Source organism: Triticum aestivum, chromosome 3B, assembly GCF_018294505.1.
Source record: "Triticum aestivum cultivar Chinese Spring chromosome 3B, IWGSC CS RefSeq v2.1, whole genome shotgun sequence".
NCBI classification, from domain to species: Eukaryota; Viridiplantae; Streptophyta; class Magnoliopsida; order Poales; family Poaceae; genus Triticum; species Triticum aestivum.
In genome coordinates this window covers 510,017,889-510,042,551 of record NC_057801.1, presented here as the reverse complement: position 1 = coordinate 510,042,551, position 24,663 = coordinate 510,017,889, and the positions used below count along the sequence as shown (strand labels likewise).

The 24,663-nt window shown below is 44.3% G+C and overlaps 1 pseudogene; it reads right to left on the bottom strand.

Annotated features, from left to right (window-relative positions):
• Window positions 1-12,369: 12,369 nt before the first annotated feature.
• Window positions 12,370-24,325, bottom strand: LOC123067563 (probable amino-acid acetyltransferase NAGS2, chloroplastic; annotated as a pseudogene).
• Between the last annotated feature and the right edge of the window lie 338 nt (window positions 24,326-24,663).

Genomic DNA, 24,663 nt, shown 5'->3' with positions numbered 1-24,663 from the left:
TACAAAAAGATGTACCATTTGTCTTTGATGATGATTGTGTAGAAGCATTTGAAATACTTAAGAAAGCACTAGTCTCTGCACCTGTTGTTCAGCCACCTGATTGGAATTTACCCTTTGAAATTATGTGTGATGCTAGTGATTATGCTGTAGGCGCTATTTTAGGGCAAAGAGTTGATAAGAAATTAAATGTTATCCATTATGCCAGTAAGACTCTAGACAGTGCTCAAAGAAATTATGCTACTACCGAAAAGGAACTTTTAGCAGTGGTGTTTGCTTCTGATAAGTTTAGACCTTATATTGTTGATTCCAAAGTTACTATTCACACTGATCATGCTACTATTAAATATCTTATGGAAAAGAAGGATGCAAAACCTAGGCTTATTAGATGGGTTCTCCTTCTTCAAGAATTTGATTTGCATATTGTTGATAGGAAAGGAGCGGAGAACCCCGTTGCAGATAACTTATCTAGGTTAGAGAATGTTCTTGATGACCCACTACCTATTGATGATAGCTTTCCTGATGAACAATTAAATTCATAAGCACTTCTCGTAGCATTCCTTGGTATGCTGATTATGCTAATTATATTGTTGTTAAATTTATACCACCTAGCTTCACATACCAGCAAAAGAAAAAGTTTTTCTATGACTTGCGACATTACTTTTGGGATGATCCACATCTTTATAAAGAAGGAGTAGATGGTGTCATTAGACGTTGTGTACCTGAGCATGAATAGGAACATATCCTACGCAAGTGTCACTCCGAAGCTTATGGAGGACACCATGCTGGAGATAGAACTGCACACAAGGTATTGCAATCCGGTTTTTATTGGCCTACTCTCTTCAAAGATGCCTGTAAGTTTGTTTTGTCTTGCGATGAATGTCAAAGAATTGGTAATATTAGTAGACGTCAAGAAATGCCTATGAATTATTCACTTGTTATTGAGCCATTTGATGTTTGGGGCTTTGATTGTATGGGACCTTTTCCTGCCTCTAATGGATACACACATATTTTAGTTGCTGTTGATTACGTTACTAAGTGGGTGGAAGCTATTCCAACTAGTAGTGCTGATCATAACACATCTATTAAAATGCTTAAGGAAGTTATTTTTCCGAGGTTTGGAGTCCCTAGATATTTAATGACTGATGGTGGTTCACACTTTATTCATGGTGCTTTCCATAAGATGCTTGCTAAATATGACGTTAATCATAGGATTGCATCTCCTTATCACCCTCAGTCTAGTGGTCAAGTAGAATTGAGCAATAGGGAGCTCAAATTAATTTTGCAAAAGACTGTTAATAGGTCTAGAAAGAATTGGTCCAAGAAACTTGATGATGCATTATGGGCCTATAGAACTGCATATAAAAATCCTATGGGTATGTCTCCGTACAAAATGGTCTATGGAAAAGCTTGTCACTTACCTCTCGAACTAGAACATAAGGCATATTGGGCTATTAAAGAGCTCAACTATGATTTCAAACTTGCCGGTGAGAAGAGGTTATTTGATATTAGCTCGCTTGATGAATGGAGAGCCCAAGCATATGAAAATTCCAAGTTGTTTAAAGAAAAGGTTAAAAGATGGCATGACAAAAGGATACAAAAGCGTGAGTTTAATGTAGGTGATTATGTATTGCTATACAACTCTCGTTTAAGATTTTTTGCAGGAAAACTTCTCTCTAAATGGAAGGTACCTACGTTATCGAGGAGGTCTATTGTTCCGGTGCCATAAAAATCAACAACTTCGCAGGCACAAATCCGAAGGTGGTAAACGGTCAAAGGATCAAACACTATATCTCAGGTAATCCTATAAATGTTGAAACTAATATTATTGAAACCGTGACCCCAGAGGAGTACATAAAGGACACTTTCCAGAACGTTCTAGACTCCGAAAAGGAATAGGTATGTGGTACGGTAAATAAACCGACTCCAAAACAATTTTTAAGGCAATATTTCTCTGTTTTGGAGTATTTAGAAAAATAGAAAAATAAGCAGCAGTCCGGGGAGGACACAAGGCCTCCACGAGGGTGGAGGGCACGCCCTACCCCCCTGGGCGCACCCCCCTACCTCGTGAGCACCTCGTGTGCCCTCCGAACTCCGTTTCCTTGCACGACACGTATTTTGGTCGGTAAAAATTCATTATATATACCCCCGAAGGTTTTAACTCTCGTATCACGCAAATATCCTCTGTTTTCGTTTCGAGCTATTTCCGTTGCAGATTTAGAGCAGCATGACTTCTCCCTCTTCTAGCAATGAAGACAAGGATGCTTGGCTATTGAAGATAGAGTTGAAGAGAGAAGAACCAGAAGAAATCAACAAGGATGAAAGGATCAAGAAGTCCATGGAGGTTCAAGCTCCGGTGGTGAACGAAGAATATATCCCTCAACCCTTACCTAACCTTTTCACTCCAACAGAGATTGAAGCTTTCAAGATGATTGAGTTAGCACGCATACAGAACAAGTATCTTTCACAGGAGAATATTTTGTTGAAGGATCATATTGCTGGGCTCAACGGCATTATCCGCAAGTTGGAGGAACTTTTACGCTCGATGTGCGATTATCCACCATCATCATCACCACCTCCATCACCCCCGAGGATATAATCACATGGGTATGGGCACTCCCCTTGGCAACTGCCAAGCTTGGGGAGGTGCCCTGGTATCGTATCACCATCACAACTCCTATCTTTACAGTTTTTCTTAGTTCGATCCTATTAGTAGTATCTTGATTTAGTAGAATAAAGTCATGGCATGATCTAGTTTTGAGTTTTGCTTTACGATCCTTCTTTGTAATCGAGTCCGTGAGCTATATAATAAAGATTAGTGTTGAGTCAAGGGCTTGATTGTTTTGCCATGATCTTGGGTAAGTAGAAGAAAAGAATAAAAAGAATCAAGGAACTCATATTGATCTTAGTGAAAGTAATGACTTCACATAGAAAGAGTATGATGATTAAAAGTTGTTGGGAGTTGGCAAATATAGCTTTGGTCATAGTTGCAATTAATAGGAAGTAATAAGGAAAGAGAGGTTTCACATATAGATACATTATCATTGACATCTTTTATGATTGGGAGCACTCATTAAAATATGACATGCTAAAGAGTTGAGGTTGGACAAGGAAGACAACGTAATGAGTTATGTTTTCTTACATTCGAGAAAAGTATGTTGTCATGGATCCTCTATCGTGTTGAGCTTGCCTTTCCCCCTCATGCTAGACAAATTCTTAGCACCAAGTAGAAATACTACTTGTGCTTCCAAACACCCTTAAACTAGTTTTGCCATGAGAGTCCACCATATCTACCTTTGGCTTGAGTAAGATCCTTCAAGTAATTTGTCATCGGTGCAAGCAATAAAAATTGCTCTCTAAATATGCATGAATTATTAATGTAGAGAAATAAGCTTTGTACAAACTTGTTGTGGACGCAATAAAAGCGATGGACTGCATAATAAAGGTTCACATGCAAGGGGCAATATAAAGTGACGTTCTTTTGCATTAAGATTTTGTGCATCAACCCTAAACGTGCATGACAACCTCTGCTTCCCTCTGTGAAGGGCCTATCTTTTATTATTATCCTCTACCTTACAAGAGTCATGGTGATCCTCACCTTTCCTTTTTCATTTTATCCTTTGGCAAGCTCAGCATGTTGGAAAGAGTATGATATAAATATCTAATTGGATGTGGGGGAGCATGAATTATTATTGTTGACATTACCCTTGAGGTAAAAGTTTGTGGGGCAAAACTATAAGCCCCTATCTTTCTCTGTGTCTGATTAAAACTCCGTAACCACAAGTATCACATGAGTGCTAGCAATTATGAAGGACTAAATGATAGTTGAGTATGTGGACTTGCTTTTAAGCTCTGACACAGACTCTTTCCGATGTTATGATAAATTTCAATTACTTCAATGAATGAGATTATAATTGTTAGTACCCAATAAGGCTTCTGATTCATGCTTTGGCTTTGTGAATAGATCATTACTTGAACATGAGTAATCATACGACAAAATCTATTTATGTTGCTGTTATGAAATAATCATGATGCCTCCATGTCCGTATTTTGTTTTTATCGACACCTCTACCTCTAAACATGAGGACATATTTATAGTTATCGGCTTTTTGCTTGAGGACAAGCGAGTTCTAAGCTTGGGGGAGTTGATACGTCCATTTTGCATCATGCTTTTATGATAATATTTATTGCATTATGGGCTGTTATTTCATGTTATGTCACGATACTTATGGCTATTCTCTCTTATTTTATAAGGTTTATATGAAGAGGGAGAATGCTGGCAGCTGGAATTCTGGGCTGGAAAAGGAGCAAATATTGGAGGCCTATTTTACGCAACTCCAAAAGTCCTGAAACTCCACGGAATACCTTGAAATAAATAAAGAACAATCATCACCAAAGATGAAGGCCAGGGGGCCCACACCCTGCTCACGAGGGTGCCCCCCCTGGGCGCGCCCCCTACCTGGTGGCTCTCCGACGCCCATCTTCTCCTATATGAAGTCTTCTGATGAGAAAAAAATAGAGGAGAACCTTTAGGGACGAGACTCCGCCGCCACGAGGCGGAACCTTGGCGGAACCAATCTAGGGCTCTGGCAGAGCTGTTCTGCCGGGGAGACTTCCCTCCAGGAGGGGGAAATCATCACCATCATCATCACCAATGCTCCTCTCATCGGGAGAGGGAAATCTCCATCAACATCTTCACCAGCACCATCTCATCTCCAAACCCTAGTTCATCTCTTGTATCCAATTCTTGTCTCCAAGTCCGGGATTGGTGCTAGTAGGTTGCTAGTAGTGTTGATTACTCCTTGTAGTTGATGCTAGTTGGTTTATTGGGTAAAAGATCATATCTTCAGATCCTTTATGCATATTATTACCCCTCTGATTATGAACATGAATATGCTTTGTGAGTAATTACGTTTGTTCCTGAGGACAAGGGAGGAGTCTAGCTATTAGTAGTCATGTGAATTTGGTATTCGTTCGATATTTTGATGAGATGTATGTTGTCTAACCTCTAGTCGTGTTATGTGAACGTCGACTACATAACACTTCACCATTATTTGGGCCTAGAGGAAGGCATTGGGAAGTAATAAGTAGATGATGGGTTGCTAGAGTGACAGAAGCTTAAACCCTAGTTTATGTGTTGCTTCGTAAGGGGCTGATTTGGATCCATATGTTGCATGCTATGGTTAGGTTTACCTTAATACTTTTGTTGTAGTTGCGGATGCTTGCAATAGAGGTTAATCATAAGTGGTATGCTTGTCCAAGTAAGGGCAGTACCCAAGCACTGGTCCACCCACATATCAAATTATCAAAGTACCGAACGTGAATCATATGAGCATGATGAAAACTAGCTTGACGATATTCCCATGTGTCCTCGGGAGCGCTTTTCCTATCATAAGAGTTTGTTTAGGCTTGTCCTTTGCTACAAGAAGGATTGGGCCACCTTGCTACACCTTGTTTACTTTTGTTACTTATTGCTCGTTACAATTTATCTTATCACAAAACTATCTGTTACCACTTATTTCAGTACTTGCAGAGAATACCTTGCTGAAAACCGCTTATCATTTCCTTCTGCTCCTCATTGGGTTCGACACTCTTACTTATCGAAAGGACTATGATAGATCCCCTATACTTGTGGGTCATCAGGAAGTATCTTCCCTTTCATTAATATTCTCATCATCTTCCATTTGCTTTCTTTTCTTTAGGTAATTGGCAATATAAGGATTTTCAATGCAATTCTCCGCACAAAACATATAAATTTTTTCTAGATCAATATCACGGAAATGCCTAAGATTAAATTCTGGAATAGGCTTAGTTGAATGTTTCAACTCTTCACAACCCAAAATCAATCTAAGTTCATTGTAATGAGAAAGGGAGATCAAATCATCACAATTTTTGGACACAATCCGATCATGAAACAATTTGCATTGGAGATGTAAATGATCTTGTTTATTGCAAAATTCACAATGGGAAAGATATCGTAAATTCTCCGCACTCTTATCTAGCCTTTCTTGTAACATCTTAGTTTCTAAATACTTATGCTTCTTGCAATATATATCTTCTCTATTTGGTGTGTTCATGCAAACATGCACTACACAAAAGTTGACATGCTTATGAGAGATATTTCCATCATGACTAGAGCAATCATCATTAGTACTATGGATATTCAAAGAGTTCATACTAACAACATTGCAATCATGCTCATCATCCAAAGATTTAGTATCAAGCATTTTATAGATTTCTTCTTCTAGCACTTGAGCACAATTTTCCTTTTCATCATACTCATGAAAGATATTAAAAAGACGAAGCGTATGAGACAAACTTAACTCCATTTTTTTGTAGTTTTCTTTTATAAACTAAACTAGTGATAAAACAAGAAACTAAAAGACTCGATTGCAAGATCTAAAGATATACCTTCAAGCACTCACCTCCCCGGCAACGACGCCAGAAAAGAGCTTGATGTCTACTACACAACCTTCTTCTTGTAGACGTTGTTGGGCCTGCAAGTGCACAGGTTTGTAGGACAGTAGCAAATTTCCCTCAAGTGGATGACCTAAGGTTTATCAATCCGTAGGAGGCGTAGGATGAACATGGTCTCTCTCAAACAACCCTGCAACCAAATAACAAAGAGTCTCTTGTGTCCCCAATACACCCAATACAATGGCAAATTGTATAGGTGCACTGGTTCGGCGAAGAGATGGTGATACAAGTGCAATATGGATGGTAGAAATAGGTTTTTGTAATATGAAATTATAAAAACATCAAGGTAACAAGTGGTAAAAGTGAGCGTAAACGGTATTGCAATGATAGGAAACACGGCCTAGGGTTCATACTTTCACTAGTGCAAGTTATCTCACAATAATAACATAGATAGATCATATAACAATCCCTCAACATGCAATAAAGAGTCACTCCAAAGACACTAATAGCGGAGAACAAACAAAGAGATTATGGTAGGGTACGAAACCACCTCAAAGTTATTCTTTCGGATCAATCTATTCAAGAGTTCGTACTAGAATAACACCTTAAGACACAAATCAACCAAAACCCTAATGTCACCTAGATACTCCATTGTCACCTCAAGTATCCGTGGGCATAATTATACGATATGCATCACACAATCTCAGATTCATCTATTCAACCAACACAAAGTACTTCAAAGAGTGCCCCAAAGTTTCTACTGGAGAGTCAAGAACGTGTGCCAACCCCTATGCATAGGTTCATGGGCGGAACCCGTAAGTTGGTCACCAAAACATACATCAAGAGGCACATGATATCCCATTGTCACCACAGATAAGCACGGCAAGACATACATCAAGTGTTCTCATAAAAGACTCAATTCGATAAGATAACTTCAAAGGGGAAACTCAATTCATCACAAGAGAGTAGAGGGGGAGAAACATCATAAGATCCAACTATAATAGCAAAGCTCGGGATACATCAAGATCGTGCCATAGAGGGAACACGAGAGAGAACACGAGAGAGAGAGATCAAACACATAGCTACTGGTACATACCCTCAGCCTCGAGGGTGAACTACTCCCTCCTCGTCATGGAGAGCGCCGGGATGATGAAGATGGCCACCGGTGAAGGATTCCCCCTCCGGCAGGGTGCCGGGAAGGACTCCCGAGAGGTTTTTGGTGGCTACAGAGGCTTGCGGCGGCGGAACTCCCGATCTATCTTGATTTCTGATGGTTTTAGGGTACGTAGGCTTATATAGGCGAAAGAAGTCGGTCGGGAGGTGCTCGAGGGGCCCATGAGACAGGGGGGCGCGCCCAGTAGGGGGGTGCGCCCTCCTATCTCGTGGCCTCCTCGAGGCTCTTCTGACGTGAACTCCAAGTCTCTAGGGTGATATTCTTCCCAAAAATAACGTTGCCGAAGGTTTCATTCCGTTTGGACGCCGTCTGATATTCCTTTTCTTCGAAATACTGAAACAGATAATAAAACAACAATATGGGCTGGGCCTCCGGTTAATAGGTTAGTCCCAAAAGTAATATAAAAGTGTATAATAAAGCCCATAATCATTCAAAACAGATAATAATATAGCATGAATGCTTCATAAATTATAGATACGTTGGAGACGTATCAGTGCACAATTAGGGGGAACACTTTCTTGAAATTTTAGTGAGGGATCATCTTATTTATGCTATCATCGTACTAAGCAAATAAGATGTAAACATGACAAACATCACATGTAAATCATAAAGTGACATGGCCAATATCATCTTGCGCCTTTGATCTCCATCTTTGAGGCACGGCATGATCACCTTCGTCACCGGCATGACACCATGATCTCGATCATCGTGTCTTCATGAAGTTGTCTCGCCAACTATTACTTCTACTACTATGGCTAACAGTTAGCAATAAAGTAAAGTAATTACATGGCGCTATTTATTGACACGCAGGTCATACAATAAATTAAGACAACTCCTATGGCTCCTACTGGTTGTCATACTCATCGATATGCAAGTCGTGCTTCCTATTACAAGAACATGGTCAATCTCATACATCACATATATCATTCATCACATTCTTTTGGCCATATCACATCACATAGCGTACCCTGAAAAAACAAGTTAGACGTCCTCTAATTGTTATTGCATGTTTTACGTGGCTGCTATGGGTTTCTAGCAAGAACCTTTCTTACCTACGCAAAAGCCACAACGGTGATATGCCAATTGCTATTTACCCTTCATAAGGACCCTTTTCATCGAATCTGATCCGACTAAAGTGGGAGAAACTGGCACCTACTAGCCACCTTATGCAACGAGTGCATGTCAGTTGGTGGAACCTGTCTCACGTAAGCGTACATGTAAGGTCGGTCCGGGACGCTTCATCCCACGATGCCGCCAAATCAAGATAAGACTAGTAACGGTAAGCATATAGAACAAACCAACGCCCACAACTACTTGTGTTCTACTCGTGCATAGAATCTACGCAATAGACCTAGCTCTGATACCACTGTTGGGGAACATAGCAATAATTCAAAAAAAATCTACGCATCACCAAGATCAATCTAGAAGATTCTAGCAACAAGAGAGATAGGGGATGAGCATCTTCATACCTTTGAGGATCGCTAAGCGGAAGCGTCACTAGAACACGGATGAGGGAGTCGTACTCATGGCGATTCAAATCACGGAAGATCCGATCTAATGCCGAACATACGGCGCCTCCGTGTTTAACACACGTACATCCCAGGGACGTCTCCTCCTTCTTGACCCAGCAAGGAGGGAGGAGAAGTTGAGGGAGAACTCTGGTAGCACGACGATGTGGTGGAGGAGCTTGTAGTTCTCCGGCAGGGCTTCGCTAAGCACTACTATGGAGGAGGAGGTGTTGGGGAGGGAGAGGGCTGCACCAGGGGAAGGGTACGGCAGCCCTCCCACCTCCCCTCTATTTATAGGGGCAAGGGAGAGGGGGGGCGGCCCCCTCCAGATGGATCTAGAGGGGGGCGGCGGCCAAGGGGGGAGGCTTGCCCCCCAAGCTAAGGGGGCGCCCCCTTTAGGGTCTCCCCCCCCCCAAACTCTAGGCGCATGGGCCCTAGGGGGGTGGTGCCCAGCCCACTTAGGGGTTGGTTCCCCTTCATATTCAGCCCATAGGGCCCTCCGGGGCAGGTGGACCCCTGGAACCCTTTCGGTGGTCCCGGTACAATACCGATATACCCCCGAACATTTCCGGCGATGGAATAAGGACTTCCCATATATAAATATTTATCTCCGGACCATTCCGGAACTCCTCGTGATGTTCGGGATCTCATTTGGGACTCCGAACAACATTCGGTAACTGCATACTAATTCCCATAACAACTCTAGCGTCACCGAACCTTAAGTGTGTAGACCCTACGGGTTCGGGAATCATGCAGACATGACCGAGACGTTCTCCGACCAATAACCAACAGCGGGATCTGGATACCCATGTTGGCTCCCACATGTTCCACGATGATCTCATCCGATGAACCACGATGTCAGGGATTCAATCAATCCCGTATACAATTCCCTTTGTCCACCGGTGTGTTACTTGCCCGAGATTCGATCGTCGGTATCCCAATACCTTGTTCAATCTCGTCACCGGCAAGTCTCTTAACGCATGATCCTGTGACTAACTCCTTAGTCACATTGAGCTCATTATGATGATGCATTACCGAGTGGGCCCAGAGAAACCTCTCTGTCATACGGAGTGACAAATCGCAGTCTCGATTCGTGCCAACCCAACAGACACTTTTGGAGATACCTGTAGTGCACCTTTTGTAGCCATCCAGTTACGTTGTGATGTTTGGTACACCCAAAGAATTCCTACGGTATCCGGGAGTTGCACAATCTCATGGTCTAAGGAAACGATACTTGACATTAGAAAAGCTCTAGCCAAACGAACTACACGATCTTGTGTTATGCTTAGGATTGGGTCTTGCCCATCACATCATTCTCCTAATGATGTGATCCCGTTATCAATGACATCCAATATAATGTCCATGGTGAGGAAATCATAACCATCTATTGATCAACGAGCTAGTCAACTAGAGGCTCACTAGGGACATGTTGTGGTCTATGTATTCACACATGTATTACGGTTTCCAGTTAATACAATTATAGCATGAACAATATACAATTATCATGAATAGGGAAATATAATAATAACCATTTTATTATTGCCTCTAGGGCATATTTCCAACAACTGAGTCTCCACCCCGTCGGCCCAGCGCGCATGTCTGGTGACGCCGGGATGTTCGCCTCGAAGAAGAGGTAGGCCTCGCACTCGTGGAGCGAGCGGCGGCCGAAGCCGTTGGCCACCGCCCCATCGCCGGGGAACTGCTCGGCCATCGGATGGGCTTGGGGAGAGAGGGGAGGGAAGGGAACATCGGCGGCGGCTGCACACGGGGAGAGAGGCAGAGCTATGCGGCGGCTATGGGCGGGTGTGGCCAGAGGTGAGGGGAGGCCTTGCTTTTATAACCGCGCGCCATGTGTACACGCGGGAGGGGAGGCGTCGTCACGCCGCCCGTGAAGCGCCGCCCGTTAAGGAATCAATGGCAAGGCTGACCGGCGGCAGCCTTGCCATTGATTACCGCGGGAAACCGAGGTGTTGTGCGGGCGACGAGGCGAGTGTCGCTGACTCGGCGGGGGCGCCCCCAGCGCATCGTGTTCGGTCTGGGTCCGTCGGCGCTGGTTTCGGCCCAAACCAGCGAAAAACAGGCTCCTGGGGGCGCAACTGGGCCGATTTTTGGGCGCCGGTGCGGAAAAATCGCCTGGAAGGGCTGTTGGGGGCGCAACTGGAGATGCTCTTAATTCTTTGTTGTGCATATTCTACCACCTAGCATGTGTAGGACCATGCATACAGCTAGCGTTCCTTCCATAGCTGCGGGCAATTGTACGTGCACCACATTTGTGGAAAACTTTTTTTTTGAACATCAGTATAGACACAAGCGCTCATATACACGCGCATATCCTATCCCTATGAGCACCTTCGAAAGACTGAGCCGGCATATCATCTTGAGATTTACGAAGTCACCGTAGCCACCTCGTCGTCGACGGGAACGTCTCCTCCCACTGAATGCGCATCGCCGGAAATCCTGAAATAAATCCAAAAATAAATGCAAGCACCAGGATTTAAACCCTGGTGGACTGGAGATACCACAGTCCCTCTAACCATCCAACCACAGGTTGGTTCATTTGTGAAAAACCATGATGATATAACTAAAGCCTCCAAATTCAGGATATATATAGTTGCAATAATTTGCTACTGTGACAAGGCGAAGCCACCAAGGGCACATGCATGTCTCCATACAACACCAGGAGTACATTTTACAGTTCTGGAAACTAAATAACTATAGGTAGAATCACAAACCTCAGGGACCCTGAAGCAGCTTCATGTAATATTTCGACCCACGTGAAAGGATGATCTGTTTTCGCCTCTCCACAGCCAGGGACTTGATTGAGCACTCATTAAAGCCACGCCGAACAAACCTTTGGAAAATGTCAACAAACGAGCGACATTCATTTTTGCATGCAGCCTAATGATTAGCTATTTCAACAGGGTAGTGTTTCTTGAACATCAAAAGCACTCCCTCTGTTTTATAATATAAGAGCGTTTTTTACAACAGTGTAGTGACAAAAACGTTTTTATATTATGAGACGGAGGGAGTACCTATCTAGCATCTTGGTGAAGCAAAGTATGTGGTTTTGCCTCAATACATAAAGACCACGCTCTTAAAAATTAGCAAATATAGCAGTTCCAACTATCATATCAACATTGACTAGCTTCTGATTATAGAACATGCCATGTAAAACACCGCTGCCTAATTGTCAAAAGAGATCCTTCAAAAACAATGTCTGAACAAAATAATATGCTCATCACAAGTAATATGCTAACTTGCAGACATACCAAGTTAGTTGTCTCCTTGACCTTGTCCTCGACACTCTTCAGATACAGCAAGAGCTGCAAATTCACCGGATTTCTCCTCCGGAAAAAGAAAGAGAGCAACACATATGCTATGATTAATTGGTCTCTCTCCACAACAGCAAACGAAGCCAGTGCTTCCACAAGCTAATGTAAAACAAAAATCCTAATCGGTAGCATAAAGGGTCGAGTGAAACTGAGACATCTTTACTGAAAAAGATATTTATTTAATGTTTCAACTGCTCAAGGTTCACAATACTAAATGATAACATCTTTATCTGTTCGTCGCGCCACAACACCAGATTCTTCAAGGGGACGAATGATTTTTTCAATACCAGGAAGAGCTTCCTCTCTAGCCATTCTTGTTCCTTCATACATATTCATGTGGAATAAGTGAGAAACATCAATTCCCAGATTTTTCTTATGAAAGATATAAGCACTCCGATATTTCTACTCCATATAACATGAAAAATATTATTCTTTAGATAAAGGATCATACATCCATAATGTATTGCGTTTTCCCTGACGATTGGTGTCTGAAAACTCACACAGCCAAGTGAAACCAGGAGCTTGGAGCAGGAAAAAGGAAATTTGACTTCCAAGACAATACACCACTTCTAATTGTTACAGTGACATGATATCACACTTCATACTCCAATAGAACATGATGACATGGTCAAACATCAACCAATCATCTACTACAAATAAATATTATAGTATCATATATTTTGATACATAATTAGCGTAAATCAATGACATAGGACTTAGATGTGCAATACTTAGAGCACATCTAGATGTGCTTTAGCAAAATTGCATAATTAAAGCATACAACCTCCGAAAAATAGAGAACAGAAATAAATGAAGGCGGAGATGGAAGTGAAATTAATATGTTTCAATTGTGTGCAAGTTTTTTTAGCAGATTTGAAGGGAATGAGTTTTTGTCAATCTCAGGGAAATACATAAAAGATCACGGAGCACCTAGAAACATCACATGTATGAAATCATGATGGGCTTACACATCAAAGCTGCTATGTTCCATGACAGCAAACATAAGAAAAAGGGCAAGTTGGATTATACCTAGCTGCCATTGTTCCCACACCGTCTATTGTGAATAATTCTAATAACAATGATCCACCAACAGTACCATCTATGATATGCACTCTTTGGACACCACCCTGAAATGATAAAAAGAGGAACATCTAATTAGGACAAACGAAAATGAACAAGACCAATGTGTGTATGTGTGTGTTACATTCCCATGTCAGGGAACATAACAATCTATGGATTATAGTATGCACTGGTGCAGATGCAGAGATCCTACTATAGATTGTTGTACTACATAAGGATAATTAGTCAACAAAAAGGTGTACTTGATCAAAGCACATGCCATAGCAACTTCATAGGTACTAAAAAGAATCAAACAAAAGCTATATTAGTAACTCCAAGTAATAATGGTGCAACTGCTAACATTTTTTATTCTTTTCAGAGACTTCCCATGATTAAAGATACATGACTATTTTCGGGTGTATCCTATGAGGGGAGTAAAGTGAGTACTTGCAATTTAAGACCTCTCCTGCGCTGGAGGATCCCATATTACTGACAATGATTATGCTATCTTTATCAAGCCTCTCTCTTATTCGTGAAACATCAGTTTTCTTAACTTCACTAGTGAAACCACAATCAATGCCACCAACAACCCCTCGCATCTGCCAAAGGAAGAGAAAATAAATCAATCGTCCAAGATGGTCCAAGAACGAAATCATTCAGATGATTGCACACATTGACTGAAGTTTACTTTTTTCCTCTTTCCATGAAAGAGAGGTAACCTCTAAATTTTAGAGAATATGGCAGGAGTATAATTTCTTAAGAAAATGCAACATGTTTCATTCTTTTGTATGAGACAGGAGAGCTGGACTCAAAGTTGATCGACTTCTATAAAGCAAAACACCATCAGAAAATCACAATGTAAAGAGTGGTTGTTCAGTGTTCCTAGCTACTAATTGGCATCGAGTTTTATCTTGAACACTCAAGATTCATTGAGTGGATGCATTATGATACCTTTTTTGGAAATGGAGGCATGCCCCCGGCCTCTGCATCATGATGATGCATGCATCCATCTTATTAACAATCCACAAAGTATCGTCATAAAAGTCTTACAGCTCGCAAACGGAGTAGAACAAAATAAAAAAAGGGAAAATACATGCTAACAAAGAGAACTGATACGGTAATAAGAAGGATAAGCTCCCTAGACTCCTATCCTGTTATGCGAGCGCCATCTGAACCGGTTGAATATAACCCGAGCTACCATCTCCCATTGGTTGCACCCAGTAACCAAAGGCTCCCTGGATGCCATAGGAGTGAGTAAGTACCACGTACCTATCCAAGCTGTAGCTCTGAAGATAACCTGCAAGAAAGTTAAAGTTTGTTGTCTGTTAAAAATCATATCATTCCTGCAGTTCCATATAGCCCATAATAGCGCACATATTCCAATCCAAATACGAGCCGCAGTAATCGGTTCAACCCCAGTTAGCCAATTTCCAAACAATGACGCAATATCGACTGGAGGATTAATGTTGAAAGCTATATGAATCATTCTCCAAAGTAACTTGGCGAGTGGGCATTCAATAAATAAGTGTTGTATTGTTTTCTCATGATCACAAAAACAACACCGCAGACTTCCTACCCAACGCCTTTTGATTAAGTTATCCTTTGTGAGTATCACTTGCTTGTGGACAAACCACATAAAAAAATTATTCGCAAGGGAACCTTAACCTTCCAAATGTGAAACGACCTTGAGAGTGGGCCAGAATTAATCAAATCCATATAGAAAGATTTCACCGTAAACATCCCATTCTTAGTTACTTCCATTGTGTCGAATTCGGCTGGTCGGAGAGTTGAACTTTTGTCAATCTCTGAACCAAGTGTATCCAGGCGGTCCATCTCTCACCAACTAACGCACGTCTAAACTAAATGTTCAAGGGAATAGTTTGAAGGACTGTGCCTACGTAATCCTCCTTATGTTGCACAATATTATAGAGGGTAGGATACTGGACGGCCAAGGGCGTCTCCCCTAACCATGTATCTTCCCAAAATCTTATTGACATCCCATTGCCAATCAAGAATTTGACTCTACGAAAGAACAAGTCCTTCATTTGCATAAGTCCCTTCCAGAATGGCGAGTCAGTCGGTCTCATGGTAACCTGGGCTAATGTTTTCGAGTGCAAATACTTGTTGCGCAGGATTTGGGACCACATACCCTCTGGCTCGGTCTCTAACCTGTATAACCATTTGCTCATAAGACATTTATTCTTAATTTCTAAGTTCTCAATACCGAACCCCCTTGGTCTTTAGGTCGGCAAAGGATATCCCATCACGCGAGATGATATTTCCTCTTGGCCTCATCAGACTGCCAAAAGAAACGAGATCTAAAGAAATCAAGTCTCTTCCTTGCCCCTTTCGGAATTTCAAAGAACGAAAGTAGAAACATCGGCATACTAGTTAGTACTGAGTTAATCAGGACTAGCCGACCTCCATATGACATAAGCTTGCCCTTCCAGCAGCTTAGTTTTTTTTCAATTCGCTCTTCAATACACTTCCATTCTTTATTGGATAGCTTACGGTGATGGATCGGAATACCCAAGTAACTAAAAGGTAAAGCGCCTAATTCACATACGAACAATTGTCTATAAGTGTGTTCCTCGTCTTTGGCCTTCCCAAAGCAGAACAACTCGCTATTATGAAAATTAATTTTTAAACCAGACAATTGCTCGAAGAGACACAAGATAAGTTTCATATTATGGGCCTTAGCCATGTCATGTTTCATGAATAGGATAGTGTCATCAGCATACTGCAGAATGGATACCCCTCCATCAACTAGATGAGGAACTAGACCCTCTACATGGCCATGCTGCTTGGCCCTGCCAATAATGATGGCCAACATATCTGCCACAATATTGAACAAGAGAGGAGACATGGAATCCCCTTGTCTCAACCCCTTATGTGTCAGAAAATAGTGACCGATATCATCGTTCACCTTGATTCCGACACTACCCTTCTGGACTTGGGCATCCACTTGGTTCCTCCAAGCTTCACTAAAGCATTTCATGTGCATGGCCTGCAGAAGAAAAGGACACTTTACTTTATCATACGCCTTCTCAAAATCCACTTTGAAGATAACCCCATCTAGTTTCTTCGAGTGGATCTCATGAAGCATTTTATGTAGAACGACCACCCCTTCCAGTATGTGTCCCCCCGGCATGAACGCAGTCTAACTTTGTTGGATCACTGAATGAGCAATTTGTGTCAATCTATTGGTTCCAACCTTTATGAAAATTTTAAAAGTCACATTCAACAGGCAAATGGGTCGGAATTGTTCGATCCGAACTGCCTCATCTTTCTTAGGTAGCAGTGTCATCGTACCAAAGTTAAGATGAAATAACTCTAAATGGTCGTTGAAAAAATCGCGAAACATAGGCATAAGATCATCTTTAATGATATGCCAACATTTCTTATAGAATTCAGCTGGAAACCCATCTGGTCCTGGTGCTTTATTCGGCTTCATTTGAGATATTGCCTGAAGAACCTCTTTTTTTAGTAAATGGTGCAGAGAGAATATCATTCTCTGCTGCCTGTAATTGGGGAATATCATCAATCACAGATTCATCAAGTGACACCATACTTGAATTCAGGGGTCCAAAGAGTTTCTTATAATAATTGGAAATATATGCTTTCAGGTTTTCATGTCCCACTATTGTCCCCTTGTCCTGTTCAAGCTGTATAATTTTCTTCTTCCTATGTTTACCATTTGCAACCATGTGGAAGAATTGTGTCTTGTCGTCCCCATGGACAACCTTAAGCATTTTCGCACGCAAGGCCCACTTAAGCTCCTCCTCTCTCAAGAGAGCTCGTAAACCTTGCTCAGCCTCGGACTTGGTTCATTGCTCATTAACAGAAAGAAGAGTGGCTTCAGCCTTTAAGTCTAGTGCCTCAATCAATTGAGTAAGACACTCTTTTTCTAGTTTGTAAATCCCACTCTCATTCCTGGCCCACCCTCTCAGAAACTGTCGGAGATGTCTAATTTTATTTTTCCATCTCTCAACATGTGTCCTTCCACTAACCGGCTTAGCCCATTCGCGTGCAATGATCTCCAAAAATCCTTCTCGCTCAAACTAGCTTTGTTCGAAAGAGAAGGTGTTTTTATTTGTCACATGGGTAGCCTCACCCGAGTCTAATAGAAGTGGTGTGTGATCCGAGATCGCTCTCTGCATTGCATGGACCGACACCAATGGATATTTCTGTTCCCACTCCACACTAGCCAGTACCTTATCCAGCTTTTCATAAGTCGGAGTAGGTAACGAGTTGGCCCATGTAAATTGTCTACCGGTGAGTTCAATTTCTCTCAAATTAAGACTCTCGATAATCATATTAAACATCATAGACCAGCGTCCATCAAGATTTTCATTGTTCTTTTCATCTCTCCTCCTGATGATATTGAAATCACTGTCGACTAGAATTGGCAGATTTTCATCTCCACAAATCCACACCAAATCGGCCAAAAAGTCTGGTTTGAATTCAGGTTGTGCTGCCCCATATACAGCAACAAGAGACCACCGGAACCCATCCAGTTTTGATCGCACCCTAAATTTAACCGAAAAGTCTCCCTAAACCACATTAAGCACCTCTAGCGTCTCACATCGCACTCCTAGTAAAATCTCTCCGGATCTTCCTCTAGGTGGTAAGATGTGCCAGTCAAAATTGATACCACTGGAGAGAGTTTGAAGAAACTGTGAGGTGAAATTATCTCGTCCAGTTTCCATAAGTGCAATGAAGTCTAAGTGTTGTTCTATCGTTGTTTCCGCTAAGAACCTTCGTTTAGCCAAGTCAGTTAGACCTCTGCTATTCCAAAAGAGTCCTTTCATAAGTCATCATGAAATTTTTTCTTAAGCTTAACTCGAGCACTTCTGCGTACTGCCGAAGTAGGATAAATTTTCCGCTTCCAGGATCGTTTAGGCTTCTCCCCAACATCCTGCGGTAAAGTAGGGTCGGCGACAACAGAGACTGTGTCCTCCATCAAGAGAGGCTCTACCATGTCTGTAGTCTTCGATCCCTCCTCATCCTCGGCCTCCGCACTAGGCAAAAGATTATTATATATATTTGTAAGATCAACCATTCCTAAATTGTTCATTTCATTGTCATTCATGGGTTTGATAGATGCAAGATTTCAAATAATTTCGGAAGCCCTCTCCGCTTTCAAGTCTAAAAGATCGTTTACGGATCTGACGACCTCGGTTTCATTTGATCCCAAAGAAATTCCTAAGTCGTTTGCCTTATCCACTATGTCATACTCTAAGAAGTGCAAAATCGAACAACTTTTATCAAAAGATGCACCTGTAGTAGCCTTGACATTACGAAGCATGGCTACCCTCTTGGCACGCGCTAGTTGCAGGTCGTCCGCATCTGGCTGTCCCTGGATCCGGTTGCTGACACGCCTGCCAGCCGTCACCGGATCCGCGATCCCGCCGAAAGCGATAAGCTCCTCCTCCGTCCTCTCCCGAGGAGTATGCGCCCGACTCCCGCGCCCTTCCCCTAATGTCGGTGAAGGAGGGTAGGGCATGGTTGTCTGTAGATCGCCCGCAGCGGTGAAGGGGGAAGAGGACCATGGAGCTACCTGCTCAATAGTCCCGCTCCCTCCCCCTCGCCAGTAGCGCCTCGGGGCGCCAATCCATCCTGCACGCCGTGGTCCGGCGAAGAAGTTACGGCACTGGGCTCCTACCCACACCTCACTCCCATCTCGCCTAGGACCGTGGGGTAGAAGGAGCACCTCGGACCTCCTGTCCAGGCGCCCCTCCCACAGAGCTCGAAACAGACGCAAGTAGGCTGGTGCAATGAGGCTCCTGCCCATGGCCCCCCTCACTCCCGGTCAGTCCGTAAGTGACCATTTGTCCACCAGGCGTGGAGCCCATCCCGACTGGACCACTGTCAGTGCGTCGGAGTCCAAGTGGTACCTACTGTGTATCGGAAACCTCAAGTGTCATCGCCACCTCGCGAGCAGGAACCAGCACTGGTGGTAACTCAAGTTCCGCAGGGTCGTCCGCCTCGACTCTGGTGCTCCATAACCGGCTAGGAGTCGACCTCGCTCCAAACGAACCAAAGCGAAGAGTGGTCATCGAAGTTGTGGACGGGGGAGCCTCTTGGGTAGATCCATCTGCCTTCTCTGGCTGCGCATTAGGCCCCTTGGCTGGCTCCTGTGGTGTATTGTCTGACCCCTTGTCCTGATCCCCGGGGGCACCGCCCCCCTCAGTTGTGTCCATATCCTGAATCTCATCCCCGTCCTGGGAAACCGGGGTGTTCTCTATCTCAAGCTCTAATAGATATGTGACGCCAGCATGTGTCCATCTAACCACGTCTGGTATGAACTCAACACTCACCACACTGACCAGCAACCTCGCAGCCCCTTGTGCCCGAGTGAAAGGCATGTCCACCTTTTCTATCTTACCAATCATAGAACCCAAACTCCAAGCAATCAGAAAGTGTTTCATCAGTCTTGGTGGTGCACCAAAGAAACGTACCCACACCTTCTCTAAAGGTGTACCCTCGGGTTCTTCCTGCTTCCACTCATCAAAAGCAATAATAATATTGGTACTTGGAACTCTGCAGAGGCCCCACTTAAGAAAATGCATCTGATCCTCCTTAGTGGGGAAATCCACCTTGTAAGCCTGTCCCTCCAGTTTTTTCAGATGCCATTGATAATTACCTGGTACCAGATCACGTAGCTACCTCACAATCATGAGCCTCAGTCAACTGCCCATTAGTAACCCGAACCACTGCTGGGAATGAACTCTCCACCACATGCGGTAGAGGATCCACCTATGGTGTCTCAAAGAACATCAACTCCTTGCAACACACGCCAAAAATGTTTACACCAGGTTTAGGACCGGAAAGGAGTGGGCAGTCACCGGTCACATGCTGCGATCTGAGACAATAGTCACACATCTCATTGGTACACTCGGCTACAAAGTGACCCGGTTCGCCACATCTATAGCAAGGCAACTTCTTTATTGCCCACTTCGAAAGTTTCTCCGCCTCCATCTTGTCCGGCCCTTTGTCTGACATACCATCCCTAGACTTCGCGACTCCAGATGTCGCCGGAACGGTCACCGCTTCCAGGGCCTTGACCGCGTCAACCACAGCCGCGGGCAATGTGGTGTGGGCTCCTACCACATCTGCGGAGTGCTCGAACTCCGCCCCCAGGTCCATGTCCTCAGCGGCCAGGGGTGGTGGAGGAGGCCGTCGCGGTGGAGGTGGGCGTCTCCCTCTCCCGCCCCGCCAATAGCCTCCCCGGTAATGATCATTGGGGCCGGCTACGCCTTCAACAAAGTTACATGGTGGGTCCTGAAAGTGCCCTGGACCGTCGCCATTGTGCCGGTTGTACCCACGGCCGCCACCGGATGATGATCCACGGTGCAGACCCTCGCCATATGCATCATACCCGTCGTCTCCCCACTGTCCGTAACAATTGAACATCTGACCATCTCTGTTGTATCCACCACGCCCTTGTCCGTCTTGTCCAGTGAGAGCACCGCGACCCCTTCCGAGGGCTGGCGCCTTGGCCGCTGTGCCGGTTCCTCTGATTGCTGCGCGCTTGGGCGAGCAACATGCGCCGGTGCCTGAGAGCTCGAGGCATCAGCCCCCGGACCCTGCCGCGCGGTTGGAGCAGCATGGCCGGCCTCGGCTCTAGGCTGCAGCCCCGCAGCCAGCGGCCCTTGAGGGTGCAGACCCCCACGTCTGTCACCGCCAGCCCCAACAGCAGCGGCGCCACAAAATGACTCATAGATTGGTTAAACTCACAGAGAGATTTAAGGTCGTCCGGAACCGCTCAAAATGACTTTGCGCATGCTCATGGATCAGAGAAATAAATATGGCAGATTGGCCTAATAATTGTTCCCACCAAATTTTATGCCCTTCTCTTTCGTACTCTGCTACCCCAGCCTTCCTCCCCTCAGTATCCTCCTCTGCCCCATAGCACAATGTCTCACCAATTCTATTGCATGTGATCTGGCTGAAAAATGATATCCTTGGTCCAGTAATTCCCCCAACAAATTATTGCCTAAATCTTAACTCCATAGAATCCTTTTATGTGATCCATAATACAAATGCACCATGATGGTATGATGTAAGGAAGCAACACATGTAAACTAACCTTAGCACCAAGAAAATTTCCACTTGCAACATTAGTCTTTTCATGCCAACTGCCATTAACACCATGTCCGTGAAGATTTAACATTGGGGGTCCAGGAGATAGCTTTGCTTCCATACTTAGTCGTATTCTGCCCGCTGCCTCCATTGCAGCCTCTAATGCATCTGAATCGGTGATACATTAGTGACCAGCATACTTAGCCTTCTTTCCTGGAAAAAATCATAAAGGCATGAACTGCTACACTTGTAAAATTTGCATAACTGATGAGATCATAACATCTAGGTTTTTTTTTTGCAACACCACAAACATTAAGAATTTGTAGACCTCTTTTCAGTTCCAAAACTGTAACAAGATATGAGATCTACAAATTCAGTGGTCAGATATTCGTCATCGATATTTACACTTCCAGTGATTACATTGTATGTTATTTGGTATAAATTTGTGAAGTTTATCAACGAGTAGAATTCCTCCTCTGCAATACCACGATATTTCTCTTACTTGCGATCATATCAAATCATGCATATAGCAAGAACTAAAGCAAGGATATGGTAATTAACACTCCAGAAGTGACGGGGTCAGAACACAGCTAACCTCTCTCCGCCAAGAGCTTATCTATCTTTACATGGATTCCAGGAACAAGAACAAGTTTGATCCCAAAGCTATGAAGAAGTGATATATCCCGTATGTCAAAAAATACAATAGAGACAAGATAGAATTGTCAATCTCTTCATTTCATAAACTATTTTTTAAGTACATTAGGAAGGTTGATGCCTCACGATCCCCTCCGCCTCCCCTCCCCTCTGCCTCCCCTCCCACCACCGCCGGATCCCGGCTGGGCAAAGCCCATGCGGGGGGATGATGGCAGTGGCGGGGCGTCCATCCGGCGCGGCTTGTAGGTGTGGTTGTGACGGTGGATCTTGAGCGGGCGCCTCGAGACAACGTGTATGTGGCCATGGCGCGAGTCACAAAGCGATGTGACCTCCTCTACCTTTGGTTATCTTCATTGTTGATCCAAAGGGATCTGGTCGGTCGGTGTTGCCTCGCGGTGGCTTCCCAGCGGAGGGTAAAGTGGAGGTGGAGCGGTGGCCTGGCTGTTGAAGTGGGTGAGGATGCCACCATCGTCGGCGGCGCCCGTGGGTGTGATTTCCTCGTTGGAGGCGATGGTGGGGGCATCCCTTGCTCCATTCTTTCTGGAGGAAACCTCATATCTGGAGGAGGCTACCATTGATGGAGTCGCCCGTGGGCGTCGTAGCCCTTGTTGGAGGCGTTAAGGGGCCTCCTGGATCGGATGATGGCGACGTCTTCGCTGTCACCCCCATGGGGGCATCATCTTTGGAGACATCCATCGGCTGGACGGACATGTGGACGCCTTGGTGGTTGGGCGTCGGTAGGTGGTGGAGCGGTGCTTCATCCTACACATGGACGGCGGGGGATCTCGGCGGCATGGCGCAGTGGAGACTCGACATCCGATGGGTGGCGATGGACTCGTGCAGGAGGACGACGTTGTTTGGCGTCGTGGTGGCGTTGATGGCAGAGAGGCCTGGCAAGGTCGATGCATTAGTATCTGATCTGAGGATGGATTGATGGATGAAGGAGGTGATGGCCCTTGCAGTGTGCGCATGTGGTGCCCACTAAAAGTGCGTCGGACCGGTGTGTAACCCACTCCAGGTATGCTTGGAGGGGCATCCGGCATTACATGTTAGGTACTGGTGAGATGTCTGCTTGGTATTAGGCTCGGACATTCGGCGATCGGCACCCTTCATCACGGGGATAGGAGTAACGACATGTGTTGCCAAGATGGTGGCTTCAGACTTACTGATGCATTACCTTGTCAAGGCTTTGTGAATAATTAATACAATGGCTGCATACATCACCCAAATGCAGAGGCCGGGGTACATCCTCCTTTTCATAAAAGGTACATTAGGAAGGTAGTACCTCTGCCACATAACTTTGTGAACGTTTATTAGTATATTATAATTCATTTATTTTATTTCACTCTAAAAGTTAGCGATTTATTGATTTGTCATCCAAATCTTTCCCTCCAGTGTCATTCGGGCATAATAATAATAAATCTTTGTAGGGTTCTTACAACATTAATCAGGGCGCATTTCATAAACAACCTCTTCTTCAAAATCCCTGATCCAAGTCCTCGAAAAATCACCTATGCATCTTATTTCAAGATGGTGTAAAACGTACAACTGGATTACCACTACCGTGCACTTAACCTTAAGCAAAGAGAAGCAGGATCCTTTTGATCCAGAGCGATATATGCCTGCAGGATGCCGTCGAGGTTCGGCCTGAAGATGAGGACGATAAACGTGGTCCCTTTCTAGCCGCGAATGTAGAGTCACGCCTCTCGGAACCACCCCACGAACCTCCTAGCACCTTCCTCCGCCTCTATTAACCTCGTCCCTCCACACCTCAACAGTGACGGATCTAGAATTTGACCAACATGGAGGCAACATTACAAAGGGTAATATTTTTTTGTCAAAACACATTCCAAATAGTTAATAAAGTACTGAATATACATATGAATGCACTAGTAAAAAATATTCTACAAATTGTATATGGGGGCCATGGCCCCCACCACCCCACCCCTAGATCCGCCACTGCACCTCAAGCTTGCTGCTGGGCACCAGTGCGCGTGAACGCAATGACGCATCCTCACGCTACCAGAAGACCGGGGCCGCACTGATCCCACCTCGGCTGCCAGCGTCGACAAGCCCACGCTGACGAAGAATGCCGCCATGAGCTCGTGATCGGACGGAGGCGTGGTGAGTGTCAGTGTTTATTGTTACTGGAATGTGAGCGTGGCAGAAGTAGAAAGCCGGATCGTGAATGGTACGCAGAGCGCAACGGGGTTCCGTCCAGTTTTCGTTGGCGCTCGGAGGGATCTGGAGAGACTAGGGGAGGATCCCTGGGCCGGGGCTTAGCGCTTTGATCAGTGAAAGTACGCAACAAGAAATCATGGTTTGAACAATTATGTATCACAACAAATTAATTTGGAGGACAACAAATGCAAAAGTCTTCAACTCACAGGACTGAGCGACCAGCCGGGAGGCTCTTCAAGGTGAGGGATTACTGCAA